General features: G+C 38.9%; 1 protein-coding gene and 1 non-coding gene across 2 annotated transcripts in view; both read left to right on the top strand.

Moving 5' to 3' along the window:
• Nucleotides 1–24,746, top strand: part of PDE3A (phosphodiesterase 3A) — a 368,430-nt gene that overhangs the window by 244,018 nt on the left and 99,666 nt on the right. The window lies entirely within an intron of this gene.
• On the top strand, nucleotides 9,695–9,801 carry LOC114114159 (U6 spliceosomal RNA). Its single transcript, XR_003588998.1, has one exon. It is a non-coding gene; the product is annotated as a U6 spliceosomal RNA (small nuclear RNA).

Here is a 24,746-nt window from a genome sequence, read left to right as displayed (position 1 = left end):
AGTATTTTAATATCTCCCCTTCACCTCTCCCATGTTATAATGATTGTTATTAATAATTTGTTACCAGTTGAAATGGTGATCCTGCCTCTCTTTCCATACTTGGGTTTCAATTCATCTTAGGCTCATGTGTTGAGCTGTAAATTCTTTGTGCTTTTTTTTTTTTTCATTAATTTTGTTGGTGATTTTTTTTCCCTACGTGATAAGTAATTTCTCATTGCTTCCTGTTACAAAAGAGAAAAGATTTGAAATAAAATATTTAAAACATATCTTGAGTTAACCACAGGCAAAAAAAAAAAAAAAGCCTTAATAATCACTGAATGTATTTTTTGGCCACATCTTGTACTAGGTACTTTATTCACAAATTTTATTTTAATCTATAAAACAGTTCTGAAAGGTCAATCATTATTAAGCTCAGGTTTGGAGCTTCTCTTCTGTGTGGCTAGAGTGTTGCTGTTGAAGCTATTCCATAGAAAGAGCACAAACGAATTTTGCCCCTCAGGAAGTCTGTAAGAGTTCTGGGAAACATTGTACATTTATTGGGTTGACCAAAAGGTTTGTTAGTGTTTTTCCCTACCAACCAGAACAAACTTTTTGGCCAACCCAATATAAATCAGGAGATAGACAAAACAGTTTATATGACTTGCCAAAAGTCAGAACTAGAAAGAAGTTAGGTTATATTTCATCTCACGTCTGTCGACTCTAGAGGGCTGCTTTTGACTATACTGTGCTATACTGACTCTCACCAAGAAATATTTAAGATCTGATTTGTCATGAGTCCATCAGAACACTACCAGATAAGGTAAAAAGTGAGTTATTTTCATACCAATACAAGTTACCATCATTTAAAATAGGTAAGTTCATTTTTATTTAAGGAATTAAGAAACCTTAATTTTCATTCAAATCATAAGCTCAGTATTGTCATGGAGGTTATAAATTTAGAGCCTCAGAAATATTTAAATAACAGCAAGGTCAACCTTTGAGTGGTGGGTTTTCCAAACAGCCTTATAAATGTGCAGGAAAATAAACATCTCAGAATTGCTTTTCTGACAAAAAATGGTGGTTCAGCCAACAGAAATATACCACTGCATTTTCTGCTGCCAAGTCTGCCTTCCATAAATTAGATTTATTATGTACAGTGCACGAAGAAGTAATCCTCCAAACCTGAACAACTCTCTAACCTTTCCACTTCACCACGTAACCAGCAGGATTGTTAAGGAGGTTCGTTTATTTATGATGGGGTAGAAATTACTTCTGAATATGAACTCTGGAAGAACTTTAAAAGGGCCACAACCTCTCATTTAATCAACAGCAGCTCACAGAGCTGAAATTTTACTATATCTCATCTTTTTAAAGCTGCACATCTGTCAAAGCAAAAGGTTAGAATGAAATTTGCTTGGAATTTCACGGAACTACAACCTTTAAAGTGTAGTCCTGCAGAATTCCACCCTAACTGGAATGATGGACAAGTTGGTGTCGTAGTTGAGAGAGTGACCTTTGACATCATAAAGATCCCAAGGCCACCATTAAACACATGTCACCATAATGTGATAGTTAAGCACTAGCAGTCATAATTTTCTCATCTGGGAAATGAGATAATATGTACTCTGTAGGGTTGTTCTGTGGATATAATACCAGACCACCTGACCTGCCTTTTGAGAAACCTATATGCAGGTCAGGAGCAACAGTTAGAACTTGACATGGAACAACAGACTGGTTCCAAATAGGAAAAGGAGTACGTCAAGACTGTATATTGTCACCCTGCTTGTTTAACTTATATGCAGAATACATCATGAGAAATGCTGGGCTGGAAGAAGCACAAGCTGGAATCAAGATTGCCAAGAGAAATATCAATCACCTCAGATATGCAGATGACACCAACCTTATGGCAGAAAGTGAAGAGGAGCTAAAAAGCCTCTTGATGAAAGTGAAAGAGGAGAGTGAAAAAGTTGGCTTAAAGCTCAACATTCAGAAAACAAAGATCATGGCATCTGGTCTCATCACTTCATGGGAAATAGATGGGGAAACAGTGGAAACAGTGTCAGACTTTATTTTGGGGGGCTCCAAAATCACTGCAGATGGTGACTGCATCCATGAAATTGAAAGACGCTTACTCCTTGGAAGGAAAGTTATGACCAACCTAGATAGCATACTGAAAAGCAGAGACATTACTTTGTCAACAAAGGTCCATCTAGTCAAGGCTATGGTTTTTCCAGTGGTCATGTATGGATGTGAGAGTTGGACTGTGAAGAAAGCTGAGCGGCAAAGAATTGATGCTTTTGAACTGTGGTGTTGGAGAAGACTCTTGAGAGTCCCTTGGAGTGCAAGGAGATCCAACCAGTCAATTCTAAAAGAGATCAGTCCTGGGTGTTGTTTTGAGGTAATGATGCTAAAGCTGAAACTCTAGTACTTTGGCCATTTCATGCGAAGATTTGACTCATTGGAAAAGACTCTGATGCTGGGAGGGATTAGGGGCAGGAGGAGAAGGGGACAACAGAGGATGAGATGGCTGGATGGCATCACCGACTCGATGGACATGAGTTTGGGTGATCTCCGGGAGTTGGTGATGGACAGGGAGGCCTGGCATGCTGCAATTCATGGGGTTGCAAAGAGTCAAACACGACTGAGTGACAGAACTGAAAGACATTGAATCAAAAATATTGTATGGAATAAGTAAGTTTAATTAAATGGTAACTTGAAATGCCATATCATCATTTGCCATCTTCACCACCCACTGGAGAAGAAAATAGCAAACCACTTCAGTGTTCTTGCCTTGAGAACCCCATGAACAGTATGAAAAGGCAAAAGGTAGGACACTGAAAGGGGAACTCCCCAGGTCGGTAGATGCCCAGTATACCACCGGAGATCAGTGGAGAAATAACTCCAGAAAGAATGAAGGGATGGAGGCAAGGAAAAAACAACACCCAGTTGTGGATGGGGCTAGTGATAGAAGCAAGGTTCGATGCTGTAAAGAGCAATATTGCATAGGTACCTGAATGTTAGGTCCATGAATCAAGGCAAATTGGTAGTGGTCAAACAGGAGATGGCTAGAGTGAATATTGCCATTCTAGGAATCCATGAACTAAGATGGACTGGAATGGGTGAATTTAACTCAGATGACCACTATATCCGCTACTGTGGGTAAGAATCCCTTAGATGAAATAGAGTAGCCATCATAGTCAACAAAAGAGTCCAAAATGCAGTACTTGGATGCAATCTCAAGAACAGAATGATCTCTGTTCATTTCCAAGGCAAACCATTCAATATCACGGTAATCCAAGTCTATGCCCCGACCCATAATGCTAAAGAAGGTGAAGTTGAACGGATCTATGAAGATCTACAAGACCTTCTAGAACTAACACCCCAAATAGATGTCCTTTTCATTATAGGGGTCTGGAATGCAGATGGAGGAAGTCAAGAAATACCTGGAGTAACAGGCAAATTTGGCCTTGGAGTATAGAATGAAGCAGGGCAAAGGCTAATAGAGTTCTGCCAACAGAATGCACTGGTCATAGCAAACACCCTCTTCCAACAACACAAGAGAACTCTATACATGGACATCACCAGGTGGTCAACACCAAAATCAGATTGATTATATTCTTTGCAGCCAAAGATGGAGAAGCTCTATATAGTCAGCCAAAACAAGACCAGGAGCTGACTGTGGCTCAGATCATGAACTCCTTATTGCCAAATTCAGACTTAAATTGAAGAAAGTGGGGAAAACCACTAGACCATTCAGGTATGACCTAGATCAAATCCCTTATGATTATACAGTGGAAATGAGAAATAGATTTAAGGGACTAGATCTGATAGACAGAGTGCCTGATGAACAAGGGACAGACATTCATGACATTGTACAGGACACAAGAATCAAGACCATCCTCAAGAAAAAGAAATGTAAAAAAGCAAAATGGCTGCCTGAGGAGGCCTTACAAATAGCTGTATAAAGAAGAGAGGCAAAAACCAAAGGAGGAAAGGAAAGATGTACCCATTTGAATGCAGAGTTCCAAAGAATAGCAAGGAGAGATAAGAAAGCCTTCCTTAGCAATTCAATGCAAAGAAATACAGGAAAACAATAGAATGGGAAAGAGTACAGATCGCTTCAAGAAAATTAGAGATACTAAGGGAATATTTCATGAAAAGATGGGCTCAATAAAGGACACAAGTAGTATGGACCTAACAGAAGCAGAAGATATTAAGAAGAGATGGCAAGAATACACAGAACTGTACAAAAAAGATCTTCACAATCCAGATAATCACAATGGTGTGATCACTCACACTCACCTAGAGCCAGACATCCTGGAATGCAAAGTCAAGTGGGCCTTAGGAAACATCACTAGGAACAAAACTAGTGGAGGTGGTAGAATTCCACTTGAGCTATTTCAAATTCTGAAAGATGATGTTGTGAAAGTGCTGCACTCAATATGTCAGCAGATTTGGAAAACTCAGCAGTGGCCACAGGACTGGAAAAGGTCAGTTTTCATTCCAATCCCAAAGAAAGGCAATGCCAAAGAATGCTCAAACTAATGCACAATTGCACTCATCTCACATACTAGTAAAGTAATGCTCAAAATTATCCAAGCCAGGCTTCAGCAATACATGAACCATGAACTTTCAGATGTTCAAGCTGGTTTTACAAAAGGCAGAGGAACTAGAGATCAAATTGCCAACATCTGCTGGATCATCAAAAAGCAAGAGAGTTCCAGAAAAACATCTGTTTCTGCTTTATTGACTATGCCAAAGCCTTTCACTGTGTGGATCACAATAAACTGAGGAAAATTTGAAAGAGATGGGAATACCAGACCACCTGACCTGCCTCTTGAGAAACCTATATGCAGGTCAGGAAGCAACAATTAGAACTGGACATGGAACAACAGACTGGTTTCAAGTAGGAAAAGGAGTACGTCAAGGCTGTGTATTGTCACCCAGCTTATTTAACTTATATGCATAGTACAACATGAGAAATGCTGGACTGGAAGAAGCACAAGCTGGAATCAAGATTGCTGGGAGAAATATCAATAACCTCAGATATGCAGATGAAACCACCCTTATGGCAGAAAGTGAAGAAGGACTAAAGAGCCTCTTGATGAAAGTGAAAGAGGAGAGTGAAAAAGTTGGCTTAAAGCTCAACATTCAGAAAACTAAGATCATGGCATGTGATCCCATCACTTCATAGGAAATAGATGGGGAAACAGTGGAAACAGTGGCTGATTTTATTTTGGGAGCTACAAAATCACTGCAGATGGTGACTGCAGTCATGAAATTAAAAGACGCTCGCTCCTTGGAGGAAAGTTGTGACCAACCTAGACAGCATATTAAAAAGCAGAGACATTACTTTGTCAACAAAGGTCCATCTAGTCAAGGCTATGGTTTTTCCAGTGGTCATGTATGGATGTGAGAGTTGGACTGTGAAGAAAGCTGAGCGCCGAAGAATTGCCGGTTTTGAACTATGGTGTTGGAGAAGACTTTTGAGAGTCCCTTTGACTACAAGGAGATCCAACCTGTCCATCCTAAAGGAGACCAGTCCTGGGTGTTTTTTGGAAGAACTGATGTTGAAGCTGAAACTCCAATACTTTGGCCACCTGATGCAAAGAGCTGACTCATTCAAAATGACCCTGATGCTGGGAAAGATTGAGGGCAGGAGGAGGAGATGACAGAGGATGAGATGGTTGGATGGCATCACCAACTCAGTGAACATGGGTTTTGGTGGACTCTAGGAGTTGGTGATGAACAGGGAGGCCTGGCATGCTGCATTTCATGGCCTCGCAAAGAGCTGGACACAAATGAGCCACTGAACCGAACTGAACTGAACCACCTCCACCTCCACTGCTTCTATCTTCAGCTCTTTAATCACTCAACATGACATGAATGTCCCAGTCCTCCTCTCTCACCTGACCGCCTAGATTCTAGGCTCTAGAACATGTACCATCATTTTCCCTTAGGAAACAGCTTACATAATCACATATGTCAAAATATTCTCAATACATTGATTGGTAGCATGTTCTTTGTCCTTCTTTTGCAAAGAGAGAAAAACATCTCTCAATCATATTTTGACACAGAGAGATGATGCTACCTTATAAACTATTCCACTGAAAAGATCATTAGCTTCTGTTTACCATTTCACAGATTTCTTTGATAGATTACAAATGGCATCATAACCCAGCTCCAAAATGGAAATCATGCATGCATGCTTAGTTACTCAGTCATATCTGACTGTCTTGTGACCTCATAGACTATAGCCTGCCAGACTCCTCTTTCCATAGGATTTCTCAGACAAGAATACTAGACTGGTTAGCCATTTCCTTCTCCAGGGCATCTTCCTGACCCGCAGATCAAACCTGGGTCTCCTGCATTGGCAGGCAAGTTCTTTAGCACTGAGCCAGCAGCAAAGCTATCTTCCTTCTAAGCTTCTATAAATGTCATTTAACATATTATTTATTGAGTCACCTCTGATTTGCATAGGTAAGATAATTATTTGTCTCATTTGGAATGCCTACTTCTCTAATAATTTATGAAGATGTATATGATATCATCCATAAATAGTTCTCAGATATTTTCAATGAGAATACTAAATTTGTATGTCCTATATTTTGCAAAACAAGTCAAAACTAAGTTGTCTTTGCTAAAATTGAATTTTAACTTTATAAATTGACATCCTTTTTACTTAACATCCAACAAAAGTGAACTTACATTAAATAAATTTCAGCCTCCTTAATAGTTATCTGACCATTTCATTAGGGCTCAAATATTAAAAAATTAAGCTATAAAGTTAATTAAGATTAACTGTAAAGAAAACTTCCTGGTTAAAATCAAGAGAAGAAAATAAAACTTTGATTAAGTAGACAATTACAAAAAAAAGAAAAACTTTAATCAAAAAAAAAGGCAGCTTAAAAAGTTACCCAATACTGTTTACTGGTAATTGTGTGGCCTCACAGATGTGTTTGAGAAATCTTTGTATATATTTTAGATATATAATTTCTTACATAGTTTAGCCTATAATACATATTAACCTCTATGATTGTTTGGAGTGATTTATGGACTTCCATCCTTATGAAAAGAGTTATTTTTCTACTTTATTCTATGTAACATCATGTTACAAGATTCTGTAAAAATTAGTAGTCTATACAGTTTTTACGGAGAAACTATTCCTTTCATTTACCCTCCTATCTTTTTCAAGCCCAAAGTACTGGATTTGACCTGACAAATGAGCTCTAATTACAAATTTATAAGACAATTTCATTTAGTTTCTGTATAAGATTGATTGGATAGAAGGTTATTTTAATGTACAGCTCAATTCAAATGTACAAAAATGGTAGAAATTAAGTCAGTGTTTGCATATATTCACAAATCTAAGAATTAACACCTAGAAACTACTGCCACATCTTAATTTGAGCATTTTAGTATACTAATATATTCAACAAATGTTACAGAGAGAATTGCTTAAACTTCAGCATTGCCGGTGTTTAAGTTTCTAAAATCTGGAGTTTGGAGTAAGATAGTGTCTGTCACTCTGAAGCAGGGATTTGAGAATAAAATGAGTCTATATAGTAATTGAATTGTCAGCACTATTTCATGTATTATAAATTTTACATTGTCTACCAAATGTTAGATTAACAGGAAATAGAAAAATTGACTAAAATTAAAAAGTGGACATCCGGAAATAAAGACATATACAAACTAATTAAAACCAGAGGGATGAGAAGCTTGGCAGAAACCTTAAGATATCTGGAAAACAGGAAATAAGGATTGCCGTGGTCTTACATAATGTGAAAGGACTAAATCCTCTAGTAGCAATAAACAGAAAAGAGGAACTGACTCTTTGAGCATTAAGTCATTTACCAGTGGAAATGAGATTAGACAGACAGTCTTCATTTTAAGTAGGCTCAATTTATGGAATTAAACAAAAATACAATTTGTCTAGCAAAAAACGGTTTTCTTGTCAGGTACATAAGGACAACAATAATGAAAATATTATATCTTCTTTTTAAGCCATGTGTTATTGTAAGAAGAGATGGACTTTCTCATATTTCAAATGGAATTCGTCCAGTTGTTAGAATACAAGATTCAGGAACCCAGAAGGAGTAACAGGGAGTTATGCAAAGGAATAAAGAAAGGATAAGCTGGTAAATACAAAGTGAATGGATGCTTTCTAGTTTCTACTTTTTGATCTTTGAATTCACAATTAGTTATTTTTTATTTTTGTTAGGCTTGTCTTTACATTACCATTATAGCACACATCCATACAGTATTCTTGTGATTTTTCACTCAGAGTATAGTCTTCAAGTATCTATTTTATGTTAAGTGCCATAAATGTAAGATTAAGCATGATGCTTGCACAGCTGAAAATAAAATCAGATGCTTATCATCATTCATCATTTCATGAAGTCATTCATTCAACACTGTGTCTTTTCTGCATGGCAGACACTGCACGGCATTAGAAATAGGGACACGAAAATGAAACTCTTCTGTTCTTACTCTAATGGATGAAACATATACAATGAACTGTTGATTGGGACTGTGCTGGCAGCATCCTCTGAGAATGGCAGAAGCTCATAAGAAAGATGTAACTATACCAGGCACCCCTGTAGAAAGGAGGTTACATTTGAGTTGACTTGAAAGTTGATTAGTGGTCAAACTAGGAAAGGAGTGTGGAAGACTTTGCAGGCAAAGGTAAAATTTAGCAAAATCGTTATTCAGTAGAACAGAGCAAAGACTTCCAGGCAGGAAGGAGCTTGAGACTAAGGAAGTTCACATCTTACAGGCCGTTGTATTTTTAGCTGATACTTTTCTAAAGTTTTTGAAGGACCTTGGATTGGGTACTAATATAATTAGATCCAGTTTCAGAAAATTATTCTAATACCAACATAGGTAAAAGGTTAACTGATCAGCAATTTTAAAAATCATTCTTTTTCATCCATGTTACAACAAATGTCATTATTTCATTATTTTTATGACTTAATAATATTCCATTGTGTATATATACTACCTCTTCTTTTTATTTCTTCCTCTCTCAGTAGATGTTTAAGTTGCTTCCATGTCTTGGCTATTGTAAAGAGTGCTGCAGTGAACATCAGGGTGCATGTATTTTTTTGGACTATGCCTTTTTCTGGATATATGCCCAGGAGTGGGACTGCTGGATCATATGGTAGTTCTACATTTGGTTTTGTCATATTGAGTGAAATAAGTGAGACAGAAAAGACAGATATCATATGATATCACTTATTAGGAATATGAGAAAATGACACAATTGAAATTATTTACAAAACAGTAATAGACTCACAGGGCTTCCCTCATAGCTCAGTCGGTAAAGAATCTGCCTTCAATACAGGAGACCTGGGTTCGATCCCTGGGTTGGAAAGATCCCCTAGAGAAGGAAATGGCAACCCACTCCAGTATTCTTTCCTGGAGAATCTCATGGACAGAGGAGCCTGGCAAGCTATAGTCCATGAGGTCACAAAAGTCAGACTTAGTGACTTGACGACTTAGTGACTAAACCACCGATATAGTCAATCTCACAGACCTAGAAAACAAACTTATGATTAACAACAGGGAAAGGGATAAATTAGGATTTGGGAGATTCAAATGTATATAATACTATATATAAAATGAATAACTAACCTACTATATACCACAGGGAACTCTACTGAATATTCTGTAACGACTTTTATGGGAAAATAACCTTAAAAAACAGTTGATGGTGCTCACTTTGGCAGCACATATACTGAAATTGGAATGATACAGAAAAGATTAGCATGACTCCTGTGCAAGGATGATACGCAAATTCGTGAAGCGTTCCATATTTTTTCAGCAATTATATGCCAATAAAATGGACAATGTGAAAGAAATGGACAAATTCTTAGAAAAGTACAACTTTCCAAAACTGAACCAGAAAGAAATAGAAAATCTTAACAGACCCATCACAAGCATGGAAATTGAAACTGTAATCAGAAATCTTCCAGCAAACAAAAGCCCAGGTCCAGACGGCTTCACAGCTGAATTCTACCAAAAATTTAGAGAAGAGCTAACACCTATCCTACTCGAACTCTTCCAGAAAATTGCAGAGGAAGGTAAACTTCCAAACTCATTCTATGAGGCCACCATCACCCTAATACCAAAACCTGACAAAGATACTACAGAAAAAGAAAACTACAGGCCAATATCACTGATGAACATAGATGCAAAAATCCTCAACAAAATTCTAGCAATCAGAATCCAACAACACATTAAAAAGATCATACACTGTGACCAAGTGGGCTTTATCCCAGGGATGCAAGGATTCTTCAATATCCACAAATCAATCAGTGTAATTCACCACATTAACAAATTGAAAATAAAAACCATATGATTATCTCAATAGATGCAGAGAAGGCCTTTGACAAAATTCAACATCCATTTATGATAAAAACTCTCCAGAAAGCAGGAATAGAAGGAACATACCTCAACATAATAAAAGCTATCTATGACAAACCCACAGCAAACATTATCCTCAATGGTGAAAAATTGAAAGCATTTCCCCTAAAGTCAGGAACAAGACAAGGGTGCCCACTTTCACCGCTACTATTCAACATAGTTCTGGAAGTTTTGGCCACAGCAATCAGAACAGAAAAAGAAATAAAAGGAATCCAAATTGGAAAAGAAGAAGTAAAACTCTCACTGTTTGCAGATGACATGATCCTCTACATGGAAAACCCTAAAGATTCCACCAGAAAATTACTAGAGCTAATCAATGAATATAGTAAAGTTGCAGGATATAAAATCAACACACACAGAAATCCCTTGCATTCCTATACACGAATAATGAGAAAGTAGAAAAAGAAATTAAGGCAACAATTCCATTCACCATTGCAATGAAAAGAATAAAATACTTAGGAATATATCTACCTAAAGAAACTAAAGACTTATATATAGAAAACTATAAAACACTGATGAAAGAAATCAAAGAGGACACTAATAGATGGAGAAATATACCATGTTCATGGATTGGAAGAATCAATATAGTGAAAATGAGTATACTACCCAAAGCAATTTACAAATTCAATGCAATCCCTGTCAAGCTACCAGACACATTTTTCACAGAACTAGAACAAATAATTTCAAGATTTGTATGGAAATACAAAAAACCTCGAATAGCCAAAGCAATCTTGAGAAAGAAGAATGGAACTGGAGGAATCAACTTGCCTGACTTCAGGCTCTACTACAAAGCCACAGTCATCAAGACAGTATGGTACTGGCACAAAGACAGACATATAGATCAATGGAACAAAATAGAAAGCCCAGAGATAAATCCACACACATATGGACACCTTATCTTTGACAAAGGAGGCAAGAATATACAATGGAGTAAAGACAATCTCTTTAACAAGTGGTGCTGGGAAAACTGGTCAACCACTTTTAAAAGAATGAAACTAGATCACTTTCTAACACCGCACACAAAAATAAACTCAAAATGGATTAAAGATCTAAATGTAAGATCAGAAACTATAAAACTCCTAGAGGAGAACATAGGCAAAACACTCTCCGACATAAATCACAGCAGGATCCTCTATGGCCCACCTCCCACTGGAAATAAAAGCAAAAATAAACAAATGGGACCTAATTAAAATTAAAAGCTTGTGCACAACAAAGGAAACTATAAGCAAGGTGGAAAGATAGCCTTCGGAATGGGAGAAAATAATAGCAAATGAAGCAACTGACAAACAACTAATCTCAAAAATATACAAGCAACTCCTGCAGCTCAATTCCAGAAAAATAAATGACCCAATCAAAAAATGGGCCAAAGAACTAAATAGACATTTCTCCAAAGAAGACATACAAATGGCTAACAAAGACAGGAAAAGATGCTCAACATCACTCATTATCAAATCAAAACCACAATGAGGTACCATTTCACGCCAGTCAGAATGGCTGCGATCCAAAGTCTACAAGCGATAAATGCTGGAGAGGGTGTGGAGAAAAGGGAACCCTCCTACACTGTTGGTGGGAATGCAAACTAGTACAGCCACTATGGAGAACAGTGTGGAGATTCCTTAAAAAACTGGAAATTGAACTACCTTATGACCCAGCAATCCCACTGCTGGGCATACACATGGAGGAAACCAGAATTGAAAGAGATATATGTACCCCAATGTTCATCGCAGCACTGTTTATAATAGCCAGGACATGGAAACAACCTAGATGTCCATCAGCAGATGAATGGATAAGAAAGCTGTGGTACATATACACAGTGAAGTATTACTCAGCCATTAGAAAGAATACATTTGAATCAGTTCTAATGAGGTGGATGAAACTGGAGCCGATTATGCAGAGTGAAGTAAGCCAGAAAAAAAAAAAAAAACCACCAATACAGTATACTAACACATATATATGGAATTTAGAAAGATGGTAATGATAACCCTGTATGTGAGACAGCCAAAGGGACACAGGTATATAGAACAGTCTTTTGGACTCTGTGGGAGAGGGAGAGAGTGGGATGATTTGGGAGAATAGCATTGATACACGTATAATATCATATAATAAATGAATTGCCAGTCTACGTTCGATGCAGGGTGCAGGATGCTTAGGGCTGGGGCACTAGGATGACCCGGAGGGGTGATGTGGCAGGTGGGGGGGGGGGGGGGGGGGGGGGGGGGGGGGGGGGGTTCGGGATTGGGAACACGTGTACACCCGTGGCGGATTCATGTTGATGTGTGGCAAAACCAATACAATATTGTAAAGTAAAAAATAATAATAATAAATTTTAAAAAATAAATAATTTTTAAAAAAGAAAAGTTGAAACAAAAAAAAAGTTGATGTAAATATATGTATACCTGATTCAAATTGCTGTACACCTGAAGCTGATACATTAAAAATCAGTTATACTCTGGTAACACTTTCTTGGAAATGAAAAGTAAAATAAAAGTTTTTTTTTTTTTTAAGAATTTAAGAAGTCACTCTTATAGTACTCAGGTAATGGATGAGTTTAAAGTAGGAGACTGGAGGCAGGAGACAGTTTTGGACACTTTGACAGTAATACAAATAACGTATAGGCTAGACCAAGTGTAGAAATGCAGAGGAAGGTATGTCATGTCCTCAGTGAAGCCTTTCAGTCTCTAAATTAGAAACTTTTATGCCCCCTTCCATACCTCACCATTATGTACTACCACAACCTTCTTTTTGTATAATATTTACCATAATTTGTAATAACTTTTGATTTACCCATTTATCTCACTTTTACCATCTGCACCACCAAGGAAGCCCAAGAATACTGGAGTTGGTAGCCTATCCTTTCTCCAGGGGATCTTTCTGACCCACGAATCGACCCAGGAATCGAACCAGGGTCTCCTGCATTGCAGGCAGATTCTTTACCAGCTGAGCTACCAGGGAAGACCCATTTCTCTCACTACTAGACTATAATCTAGTATAATTCAGATACTAGTATAATCTACTATAACCCAGATAATCACAATGGTATGATTACTCACCTAGAGCCAGACATCCTGGAATGCGAAGTCAAGCGGGCCTTAGGAAGCATCACTACAAACAAAGCTAGTGGAGGTAGTGGAATTCCATTTGAGCTATTTCAAATCCTAAAAGATGATGCTGTGAGAGTACTTTATTCAATATGCCAGCAAATTTGGGAAACTCAGCAGTGGCCACAGGACTGGAAAAGGTCAGTTTTCATTCCAAAGAAAGGCAATGCCAAAGAATGCTCAAACTACCACACAATTGCACTCATCTCACACACTAGTAAAGTGATGCTCAAAATTCTCCAAGTCAGGATTCAGCAAATCATGAACTGTGAAATTCCAGATGTTCAATCTGGATTTAGAAAAGGCAGAGGAACAAGAGAACAAATTGGAAACATCCGTTGGGTTGTCAAAAAGCAAGAGAGTTCCAGAAAAACATCCACTTCTGTTTTATTGACTATGCCAAATCCTTTGACTGTGTGGATCACAACAAACTGTGAGAAATTCTGAAAGAGATGGGAATACCAGACCACCTGATCTGCGTCTTGAGAAATCTGTATGCAGGTCAGGAAGCAGCAGTTAGAACTGGACATGGAACAACAGACTGGAAAAGGAATACTTCAAGGCTGTATATTGTCACCCTGCTTATTTAACTTATATGCAGAGTACATCATGAGAAACGCTGGGCTGGAAGAAGCACAAGCTGGAATCAAGATTGCCAAGAGAAATATCAGTAACCTCAGATATGCAGATGACACCACCCTTATGGCAGAAAGTGAAGAGGAACTAAAAAGCCTCTTGATGCAAGTGAAAGAGGAGAGTGAAAAAGTTGGCTTAAAGCTCAACACTAACAAAACTAAGATCATGGCATCTGGTCCCATCACTTCATGGGAAATACATGGGGAAACAGTGGAAACAGTGACAGACTTTATTTTAGGGGGGCTCCAAAATCACTGCAAATGGTTACTGCAGCCGTGAAATTAAAATTTGCTTACTCCTTGGAAGAAAAGCTATGCCCTATCTAGACAGCATATTAAAGAGCAGAGGCATCACTTTGCCGACAAAGGTCCATCTAGTCAAAGCTTGATTTTTCCAGTAGTCACGTATGAATGTTAGAGTCGGACTGTAAAGAAAGCTGAGCACCGAAGAATTGATGCTTTTGAACTATGGTGTTGGAGGAGACTCTTGAGAGTCCCCTGGACCAAGGAGATCCAGCCAGTCCATCCTAAAGAAAATCAGTCATTCATATATATATATATATATATATATATATATATATATATATAGGAAAGACTGGTGCTGAAGCTGAAACTCCAATAATTTTGTCACCTAATGTGAAGAACTGACTCACTGGAAAAGACCGTGATGCTAGAAAAGATTGAAGGTGGGAGGAGAAGGGGATAGCAGAGAATTAGATGTTTGGATGGCATCACAGACTCAATGGACATGAGTTTGAGTAAACTCTGGGAGTTGGTGATGGACAGGGAGGCCTGGTGTGCTGCAATTCATGGGATCACAAAGAGTTGGACCCAACTGAGTGACTGAACTGAAATGAGACTATCATCTAGTCTTGAATGCACTGAACCCATATATGCTCTGTCACAATTGTGTTCTTGTGCTAAGTCACTTCAGTTGTATGTGACTCTTTGCGACACCATGGACTGTAGCCCAGCAATCTCCTCCGTCAATGGGATTTCCCAGGCAAAAATAGTAGAGTGGGTTGCCATGCCCTCCTCCAGGGGATCTTCCCAACCTAGGGATCGAATCCTTATCTCTTACATCTCCTGCAATAGCAGGCAGGTTCTTTGCTACTTGCACCACCTGGAAATGGACTGAACTCATACATGCTTTCTTCACAGTTGTGTTCTCATTTCTAGCAGAATATGTGACACCTAGTAATTTAGTCGCTGCTTGATAAATATTGATATTTATCAATAGGATATCCTATTTTTTTCATTGAGACAACTGGGTGTATGACATCATTCAATCAGTCATTGAGATATGAAATCTAGGAAGAAGAGCAATTCGGTGAGGGCTGGAGATATGAATTCAATTTATCACTATCTGAGAGGCAATTGCACATATGATTGTGAAATTCTTAAGAAAGGTCTATATTAGAGATACAGATTTGGAAATTTATGAACTTAACTAGATGAGTTTGCCCCAAAAAAGTGAGAGATGGCACCCTGCAATAAGGCATAGCTGCAGTAAATACATTAACATTACATCAGAAGTGTTTTAGAGGAGGGAGGTATTAAATCTTCCCATCATATCAAGTAGAAACAGGAACAGGGACTCCCTAGATTACCCAAGAACTACCCAAGCAGGGAATCATAGATAAAGAGCTTGTTTGAGCAAAGCTATATGAGTAGGCATGAACCACAGTGCTTTAGGAGCCCAGGGAAAGGTCAGAGCAGAAGACAGAGTGGCCCTTTAGAGCAAGTAATCCTTGGGCAAGAGTGTTGGAAAGCAATGAACCAGTGTGTTAGGTAGAGACCTCTGTGACACACCTTGTTTCTCCTGCTCAAGAGTTTGGAATTCCATGAGTAGGTAACAGAAATTGTTGGAGAATGCTATGGAAGGAAGGTTTCCTACACAAAGTCCATCCACCTCCCACCAGGTTATTGAACTCTATTTTTGGATCAGTGCATATCCACGTTCAAGTGTGTTTTTGTATACCTTCTGTAAGACTGGGAATCACAATACTGCACTTGGATACTAATTGTCTTAGCTGTTAACAGCATGATTTTGGACCAGTAAAATAACTGATTTTTCCCCCTTATATATATATATATATATATATATATATATATATATATATATATATATATATAAAAATCTTTTTCAGATTATTTTCCATTCAGTTCAGTTCAGTTCAATTGCTCAGTTGTGTCCTACTCTTTGCTACCCCATGAACCGCAGCATGTCAGGCCTCCCTGTCCTTCACCAACTCCAGAATTCACCCAACCCATGTCCATTGTGCTGGTGATGCCATCCAACTATCTCATCCTCTGTCATCCCCTTCTCCTCCTGCCTTCAATCTTTCCCAGCATCAGGGTCTTTTCAAATGAGTCAGCTCTCCGCATCAGGTGGCCAAAGTATTGGAGTTTCAGCTTCAACATCAGTCCTTCCAGAGAATACTCAGGACTGATTTCCTTTAGGATGGACTGGTTGGATCTCCTTGCAGTCCAAAGGACTGTCAAGAGTCTTCTCCAACACCACAGTTCAAAAGTATACATTCTTGAGTGCTCAGCTTTCTTTATAGTCCAATTCTCACATCCATACATGACTACTGGAAAAACCATAGCCTTGACTAGATGGACCTTTGTTGACAAAGTAATGTCTCTGCTTTTTAATATGCTGTCTAGGTTGGTCACAACTTTCCTTCCAAAGAGCAAGTGTCTTTTAATTTCATGGCGGCAGTCACCATCTGCAGTGATTTTGGAGCCCCCAAATATAGTCAGCCACTGTTTCCACTGTTTCCCCATCTATTTCCCATGAAGTGATGGGATCAGATGTCATAATCTTCGTTATCTGAATGTTGAGTTTTAAGTCAACTTTTTCAGTCTTCTCATTCACTTTCATTAATAGGCTCTTTAGTTCTTCTTCACTTTCTGCCATAAGGGTGGTGTCATCTACATATCTGAGGTTATTGATATTTCTCCCAGCAATCTTGATTCCAGCTTGTGCTTCTTCCAGCCCAGCATTTCTCATGATGTACTCTGCATATAAGTTAAATAAGCAGGGTGACAATATACAGCCTTGATGTACTCCTTTTCCTATTTGGAACCAGTCTGTTGTTCCATGTCCAGTTCTAACTGTTGCTTCCTGACCTGCATACCGGTTTCTCAAGAGGCAGGTCAGGTGGTCTGGTATTCCCATCTCCTTCAGAATTTTCCACAGTTTATTATGATCCACGCAGTCAAAGTCTTTAGCATAGTCAATAAAGCAAATATAGATGTTTTTCTGGAACTCTCTTGCTTTTTTGATGATCCAGCAGATGTTGGCAATTTGATCTCTGGTTCTTCTGCCTTCTCTAAATCCAGTTTGAACATCTGGAAGTTTATGATTCATGATTTGCTAAAGCCTGACTTGGAGAATTTTGAGCATTATTTTACTAGTATGTGAGATGAGTGCAATTGTGTATTAGTTTGAGCATTCTTTGGCATTTCCTTTCTTTGGGATTGGAATGAAAACTGACCTTTTCCAGTCCTGTGGCCACTGCTGAGTTTTCCAAATCTGCTGACATATTGAGTGCAGCACTTTTACAGCATCATCTTTTAGGATTTGAAATAGCTCAAGTGGAATTCCATCACCTCCACTAGCTTTGTTCATAGTGATATTTTCTAAGGCCCATCTGACCTCACATTCCAGGATGTCTGGCTCTAGGAGAGTGTGAGTGATCACACCATCATGATTATCTGGGTCGTGAAGATATTTTCTGTGTATTCTTGCCACCTCTTCTTAATATCTTCTGCTTCTGTTAGGTCCATACCATTTCTGTCCTTTATAAGACACTGAATATAGTTCCCTGTGCTCTACAGTAAATCCTTGCTGTTTATCTGTTTTATCTATAGTAATGTGTATCTATTAATCCCAAACTCCTCATTTATCCCTCCTCTCTTTCCCCTTCAGGAATCATAAATTACTTCCTATGCCTGTGAGTCTTATTTCTTTCTTGTAAATAAGTTCATTTATATCATATCTTTATAAATGATATCATATGGTATTTGTCTTTCACTGATTACTTCATCTAAATGATCATCTCCAATAGATGAGTTAAATAACTTCTTTATGTTCCAGCTTCATTACTTTAAAAAAAAATGAATTTGGCTGCACTATCTATTAGTCCCTTCTTACTTTGAAGTTTTGTGGCTATATTATATGCTATGGAAGTGGAATTTGACTTTCCATTTCCACTATTAAAAGAAAGAAAGTGGAAATAGGTAATCTTTTTATTTACTAGAAACAGGTAGGGGGGTGGTCTTTGGTTCCTTTTATAACTAAGAAACAGCTACTGAAAAATATAAAGATAACCAAATCAGTTAATTTCAAAAGATGGGACAAAAGTATTGATTTGATATCAGAAACAAGCTAGTAACAAATGTAGGTTTAGAATATTTCTCAGGACAGGAGAGGAGCAGTTCTATGAGAATTGTACCCATTTCATTGCTTGTTTCAGGGAGAAACTGGAGAGCTGACAGTTCACAGAATGAGAGGAATCCTTACAGATTCCTTGCGCACTGGATTTCACTTCCTCTGGGAGCTTCACAGTCCTCCAGAGGAGCATGAGGCAGGTTATTCATCTAATTATATTCCCCAAGGAAGGCACTGTAAATAAGCCATCTTCCTTATGATTTTTATTTTTAAGTCACGGACAGGATCAGTCAGGACAGATAAGCTGGGACTGAAATTATAAGCAGAGCTCAGCTCTCAAAATCATGAGGCTTATTTCTTGCTTGTCTGTCATGCAGCACCCAGCATGCTTTGATTAGGGTCCCTGTTTCAACTTGCCCTCACTTTAGAATAGAGATGGTAGAACTGCTATGGTACAAGGCATTGTCCATCATAGAAGCAGATGGAAAGGGGGTCTCACTTTGGCACTTAAGAGCCACACCCTGAGAGTAGCACACATCAGTTCTTAAGCCTCATAACTTATTGAGGCTTGCCAGATGGCCCAGTGGTAAAGAATCCACCTGCCAATGCAGGAGACGTGGGTTCAATCCCTCGTTTGGGAAGATCCTTTGGAGGAGGAAATGGCAACCCACTCCAGGATTCTTGCCTAGAAAATTCCATGGACAGAGGAGCCTGGTGAGCTACAGTCTGTGGAGGGGTAGCAAAGAGTCAGACACAACTGAGCATGCATGCATGCATCACTCATTGGCCATAAGTAATGGCCTGGCCCCGCATAATCACAGAGGAACCAGGAAATCATAATCCTTCCATGTATCCAGAAATGAAAGAAGGGTTAGAAACAGTTAACATACACCATCTTAGCTTACCTTCTTGTCCTCACTGGGTAAGGAAAATTAATCTCTCCAGGTCAAGAAAAACACACTGGGTCCTTCTCATGGAAGACAGCAAGAAAGTTCTGACTAGTCAGTGTGCATGTGGTGCATATTAGTTTCCTCAGTAGGGAATGTATTAATTTTCTAGCTGCCACAACAAAGTACAACAAACTGTGTGGCTTAAACAACAAAAACTCCTTGTCTCACAGTTCTGGAAGCTATAACTCCACGATCAAGGTATCCCCAAGGTTGGTTCCTCCCAAGGACTGTGAGAGAGGATTGATGCCATGCCTCTCACCTGGCTTCTGGTGGTTTCTTGGTGGCAATCTTTGGCATTGTTTTGTATGTTTGTCACTCATCTCTGCCTTTATCTTCACTTGGCATTCTCCTTGTGTGCTTGTGGCTGACCCCAAACTGCCCTGCTTGTAAGAACAGCAGTCATTTTGGATTGGGACCACCCAAAAGACCTTATCTCCAAATAATGTCACATTCTGGGATACTGGGGTGAGCACTTCAACACATGAGTTTTGTTGTTCAGTTGCTTAGTCGTGTCCAACTCTTTGCCACCCCATGGACTTCAGCATACCAGGCTTCTCTGTCCATCACTATCTCCTGGAGTTTACCCAAACTCATGTCCATTGAGTCGGTGATGCTATCTGACTTATCTCATCCTCTGTCGACCCCTTCTCCTCCTGCCTTCAATCTTTCCTAGCATCAGAGTCTTTTCCAGTGAGTCAGTTCTTCACATCAGGTGGCCAAAGTATTAGAGTTTCAGCTTCAGTGTCAGTCCTTCCAATGAATATTCAGGGTTGATTTCCTTTTGGGTTGACTGGTTTGATCTCCTTGCTGTGCAAGGGATTCTCAAAAGTCTTTTCCAGCATCATAGTTCGAAAGCATCAATTCTTCAACAGTCTTTTCCTGATCCAACTCTTACAGCTGTACATGACTACTGGAAAAACCATAGCTTTGACTACATGGACATTTGCAGGCAAAGTGATGTCTCTGCTTTTTAACACCCTGTCTAGGTTTGACACTGTGTTGTTTTGGGGTTTCTTGCGGGGGGGGAGGTGTAGGACACAATTGAATCATGACAGTGTTTTGCAGTCATTTCTGTATCAGATTTGCATGTAGTTCCTATGAATTCAGAGGTCTATGAATGTAAAAGACAGGTTATCAGCCTTCCCATGCTCCCCCAACTAGTACCCAGTCCCACACTCACATGTGGAAAGTGGACATGATTGGCACAATAAATGAGAACATTTTGAAAGGGAAGAAAGGAAGTCACACAGCATTCTTCATCTGAAGCTATTCCCAATCTCGTTGGGAAGCCATTTTGAGGTTCCATATTCTGGGATGAATTGTATCTTTTATTAGACCTTGGTTCTGCTTCCTGGGAGAAGACCCCTGTCTATTGCTCTCTGGGCCCACCAGCTCCAACCTCAGAAGTTCTCCTAATCTGATTTTCCCCTGGGACCCCCTGTAAAGTGGATATCAGGAAGCATGCCCTTTTCCTGTTGTTGTTTTCAGGTTTTTTTTTTTTTTTTACTTGAGTTTAGTTGCTTTTCAGTGTTTGTGTTGCTGTTCTTGTTTAGTCACTAAGTCGTGTCCAACTCTTTGCGACCCCGTGGACTGCAGCACACCAGGCTTCCCTGTCCTTCACCATCTCCCAGAGTTTGCTCAAGTTCATGTCCATTGAGTCAGTGGTGCCATCTTCTGTCATCCCCTTTCTCTTCCTGCCCTCAGTCTTTCCCTCTATCAGGGTCTTTTCCAGTGAGTTGGCTCTTTGCATCAAGTGGCCAAAGTATTGGAGGTTTAGCTTCAGCATCATTCCTTCCAGTGAATATTCAGGGTTGATTTACTTTAGGAAATCATTGTTTTACAATGTTGTTAGTTTCTGCTGTGCAGCAAAGTAAATCAGATTTATGTATACATATATCCTCTCTCTTTTGGGTTTCCTTCCCATTTAGGTCACCACAGAGCACTAAGTTGAAGTCCCTGTGCTATACAGTAAGTTCTCATTATCTATTTATAGTAGTATACACTATATACTATAGCACAGAGAACCTACTCAGTGCTCTGTAGTGACCTAAATGGGAAGCAAATCCAAAAATGAGAAGTTATATGTATACATATCAAGCCTGCCCTCTTTGGGGGCTCAGTACCTTATTTTATTACTTGCAACCTGTCAAGCATTATAATTGAAAGGTTGTATTAAGAATTGAAAGGTGGTTCTTCTGGCAGGAGGACCCTCTCAAAAGCAAAGCTCCTTTAAAAATAGATTCTGTTTGGCTTCATATACCCATCACTACACCTACAGGGTTGTTTTTTTTTTTTTTTTTTTTTCTAAATATATGACTTAGGTTTGCTCTCTCTTTCTTTCTCTCTTCTCTGTCCTTCTCACTCCCAACTTAAATGCTAACAACGTGAGCCTCTCAGATTTTGTTAGGAGACCCTAGCAGATTTTTCATGAGAAAAGCGTCTGTCTTCTCTTTTCTCTGAGTTAGTTAATTCCACTGAAAGGATGGATTGAGTACTTCCTCCTTAGTTTTATTTTGCTCTCAGACAGCTTCATCCATTCAGAAGTTTGAGCAATGGTGGGATGGCTTTATGCTTGATTGTGCATGCATGCATGTGTGATCAGTTCTATCCAATTCTTCGTGACCCCATGGACTGTAGCCCACCAGGCTCCTCTGTCCATAGGATTTTCTAGGCAAGAATACTGGAGACGGTTGCCATTTCCTTCTCCAGGGGATCTTCCCGACCCAGGGATCAAAGCTGTGTCTGTTGTTTTCCTTGCTTTGGCGAGTGGGTTCTTTACCATTGAGCCACTTGGGAAGCCCCATATTCTTGGTTAATTCTTACCAAAGCTGAATCATAACAGGTAATTTTAGTTCAGTGCCCTCAGTTTGTCCTTCTGCAATCTGAGAATGGGAAGCAGTTGCCTCTTCTCTTTTCTTGCTCTATTCCTTTTTCTTCTCCTTTGCAAATGATACCAGTTTTTTGTGAGGTCACCTGTACCTTTTCCTTGTCAAATACAGCTCACAGCCATCAGCTCGTACTATTTGCATCCCATTCCCCCCCACCCCTCTCTCTCTCTGCTAGAGCTACAAGTTCGCTGGGTCTAACATCTACCTTCTGAGATACTAGAGGCAACAATATTACCATGTGTTCCTTTTCAGCCTCACACAGACCATTGCTCCAGCCTCTAACAGCGAGCTCCTCCACATGTGCCATCAGGTCACTGACCCATTGCTTCATATACAGTGATTTTTTACAGCAGCATCCCACTTTTATGTCCTCCTTTCTGAACGGCTTTTATTATGTAGTCAGCAGTATATATGCAATGATTCTTTTTTTTTTTTTTTACTTTATTTTACTTTACAATACTGTATTGGTTTTGCCATACATTGACATGAGTCCACCACGGGTGTACATGCGTTCCCAAACATGAACCCCCTCCCACCTCCCTCCCCATAACATCTTTCTGGGTCATCACCGTGCACCAGCCCCAAGCATGCTGTATCCTGCGTCGGACATAGGCTGGCGATTCGATTCTTACATGATAGTATACATGTTACAATGTCGTTCTCCCAAATCATCCCACCCTCTCCCTCTCCCTCTGAGTCCAAAAGTCCATTATACACATCTGTGTCTTTTTTGCTGTCTTGCATACAGGGTTGTCTGCATTGCACCGTAGGTAATGCTTTATTAAAAACCAAAATCAGGCTTTTAGACTCAATCTGTAGTGCACAGAAAGTAACTGAAGAGCTAAGTATTGGGTTGGCCAAAAAATTTGATCGGGTTTTTCCGAACGATGTTATGGAAGAACAAGAATGAACTTTTTGGATTGACCCAATAGAAAATGGAATGGGCAAAGTCATCTTTGACAGGAAGAAGACCTACTTAAAAGGTTGCCTTAGAGTTGATTCATTCATAAAGGAAATTGTAAGAAGTTTAAGAAACATCTCACTATTTGGGATGAAGAAACTATGTGTATTAGATCAAAATTTAATAATATAAAAAATATGACCAATTAAAGTTGCACAGTTGGCACTGAAGAAGTATCTGTTCAATCAAATGAAAATCACTACACCCATCATAATTATTGTTTAATAAGTCAACTCTTGGTTTCTGTGGCAGTTGTAATGAGCCCATCACTTGGAGATGAGAAGTGTTGGGGAGGTAGCAAAGATATGAGGAACTCCTTTTTTCAAAACTTAAAATTTGGATTAGAAAAAAATAAGAAACAAATAAAAGTTAAGAAAACAGATAGTTTTTATGGTTGACTATAGTGAGTGGAAGTCAGAGAAGAAAAATGTCAGTCTAGGATGGTCTTCAGGGCTAATTTCATAGAAACTGGTGGCTTTGAAGGATGAGTAAATGATGGGGGTGGAAGAGAAGAAAGGGTCATTTCAAAATTCAACTCCATCACCACCCTGGCAATATTCAAAATATACTAAGGTCCAAAAGTACTTAGTCATTTTAACTCTATGATTATAGCAATCAAGGAACTACTGTGCATTTTGACAGGCTAGGGCTTTCTGATTCTTTTCTGTTTCTATAGATCAAATAACTGCAAATTCTGTTTTCCTATTTATTTTTTGTGACACCAAGAGCACCAGTGCATGCAAAGTCAGAGGAGTTAATGCACAGCCTGGTATTAGAGTAATATTCCTCCACCCCTCTCCACACACTCACACATGGCTTCCCTGACACACGTGCAAATTTGAAAGCATTTCTTAAAAGTGACAGCTAATGGTATAAATTAACCTCCTGAATCTGCTTCAGTCATTTTCAAAACTATGGTAGCACATAAAAGATGGTGGTGAATTATGAATAATAAATAGAAAGAAGAATGACATGCCCTTCTGCAGCTTTCAGAAGTAAATGGAGGGTTCCACTATCAAGAAAATTATAGCCTCTAGGTTTGTTTATTACAGAGATTGTGAAACAACCTTCCTTACAGCGAACTCATCTGAGCTTGGCAAAAAATAGCAGAAGACAGTTCTTTCTAAATTTCCTTTTAAAATTATGAAAGGCACTCAGAATATTGAACTTCATCACCAGCAAGATAAAGGCAAATTAGAAATAGTTTATCACCATGACAAACATATTAAACTGAACTCCAAATTGCAGGTAAAAATTTCCTTCCAAATGGAATGCTTATGACCCAGTATTTTCAGACTCTTACTGTTTTGAGGTAATATTCTAGTTTGTGTTTCATTGTGCTGAAGGGTCATCAAGCAACAAATGACTCTTTAATATGATGGAATTATAAGGAACTAAGGGCAACATA

Source organism: Ovis aries, chromosome 3 (assembly GCF_016772045.2).
Source record: "Ovis aries strain OAR_USU_Benz2616 breed Rambouillet chromosome 3, ARS-UI_Ramb_v3.0, whole genome shotgun sequence".
Lineage (NCBI taxonomy): Eukaryota > Metazoa > Chordata > Mammalia > Artiodactyla > Bovidae > Ovis > Ovis aries.
This window is presented reverse-complemented; position numbering and strand designations above follow the sequence as displayed.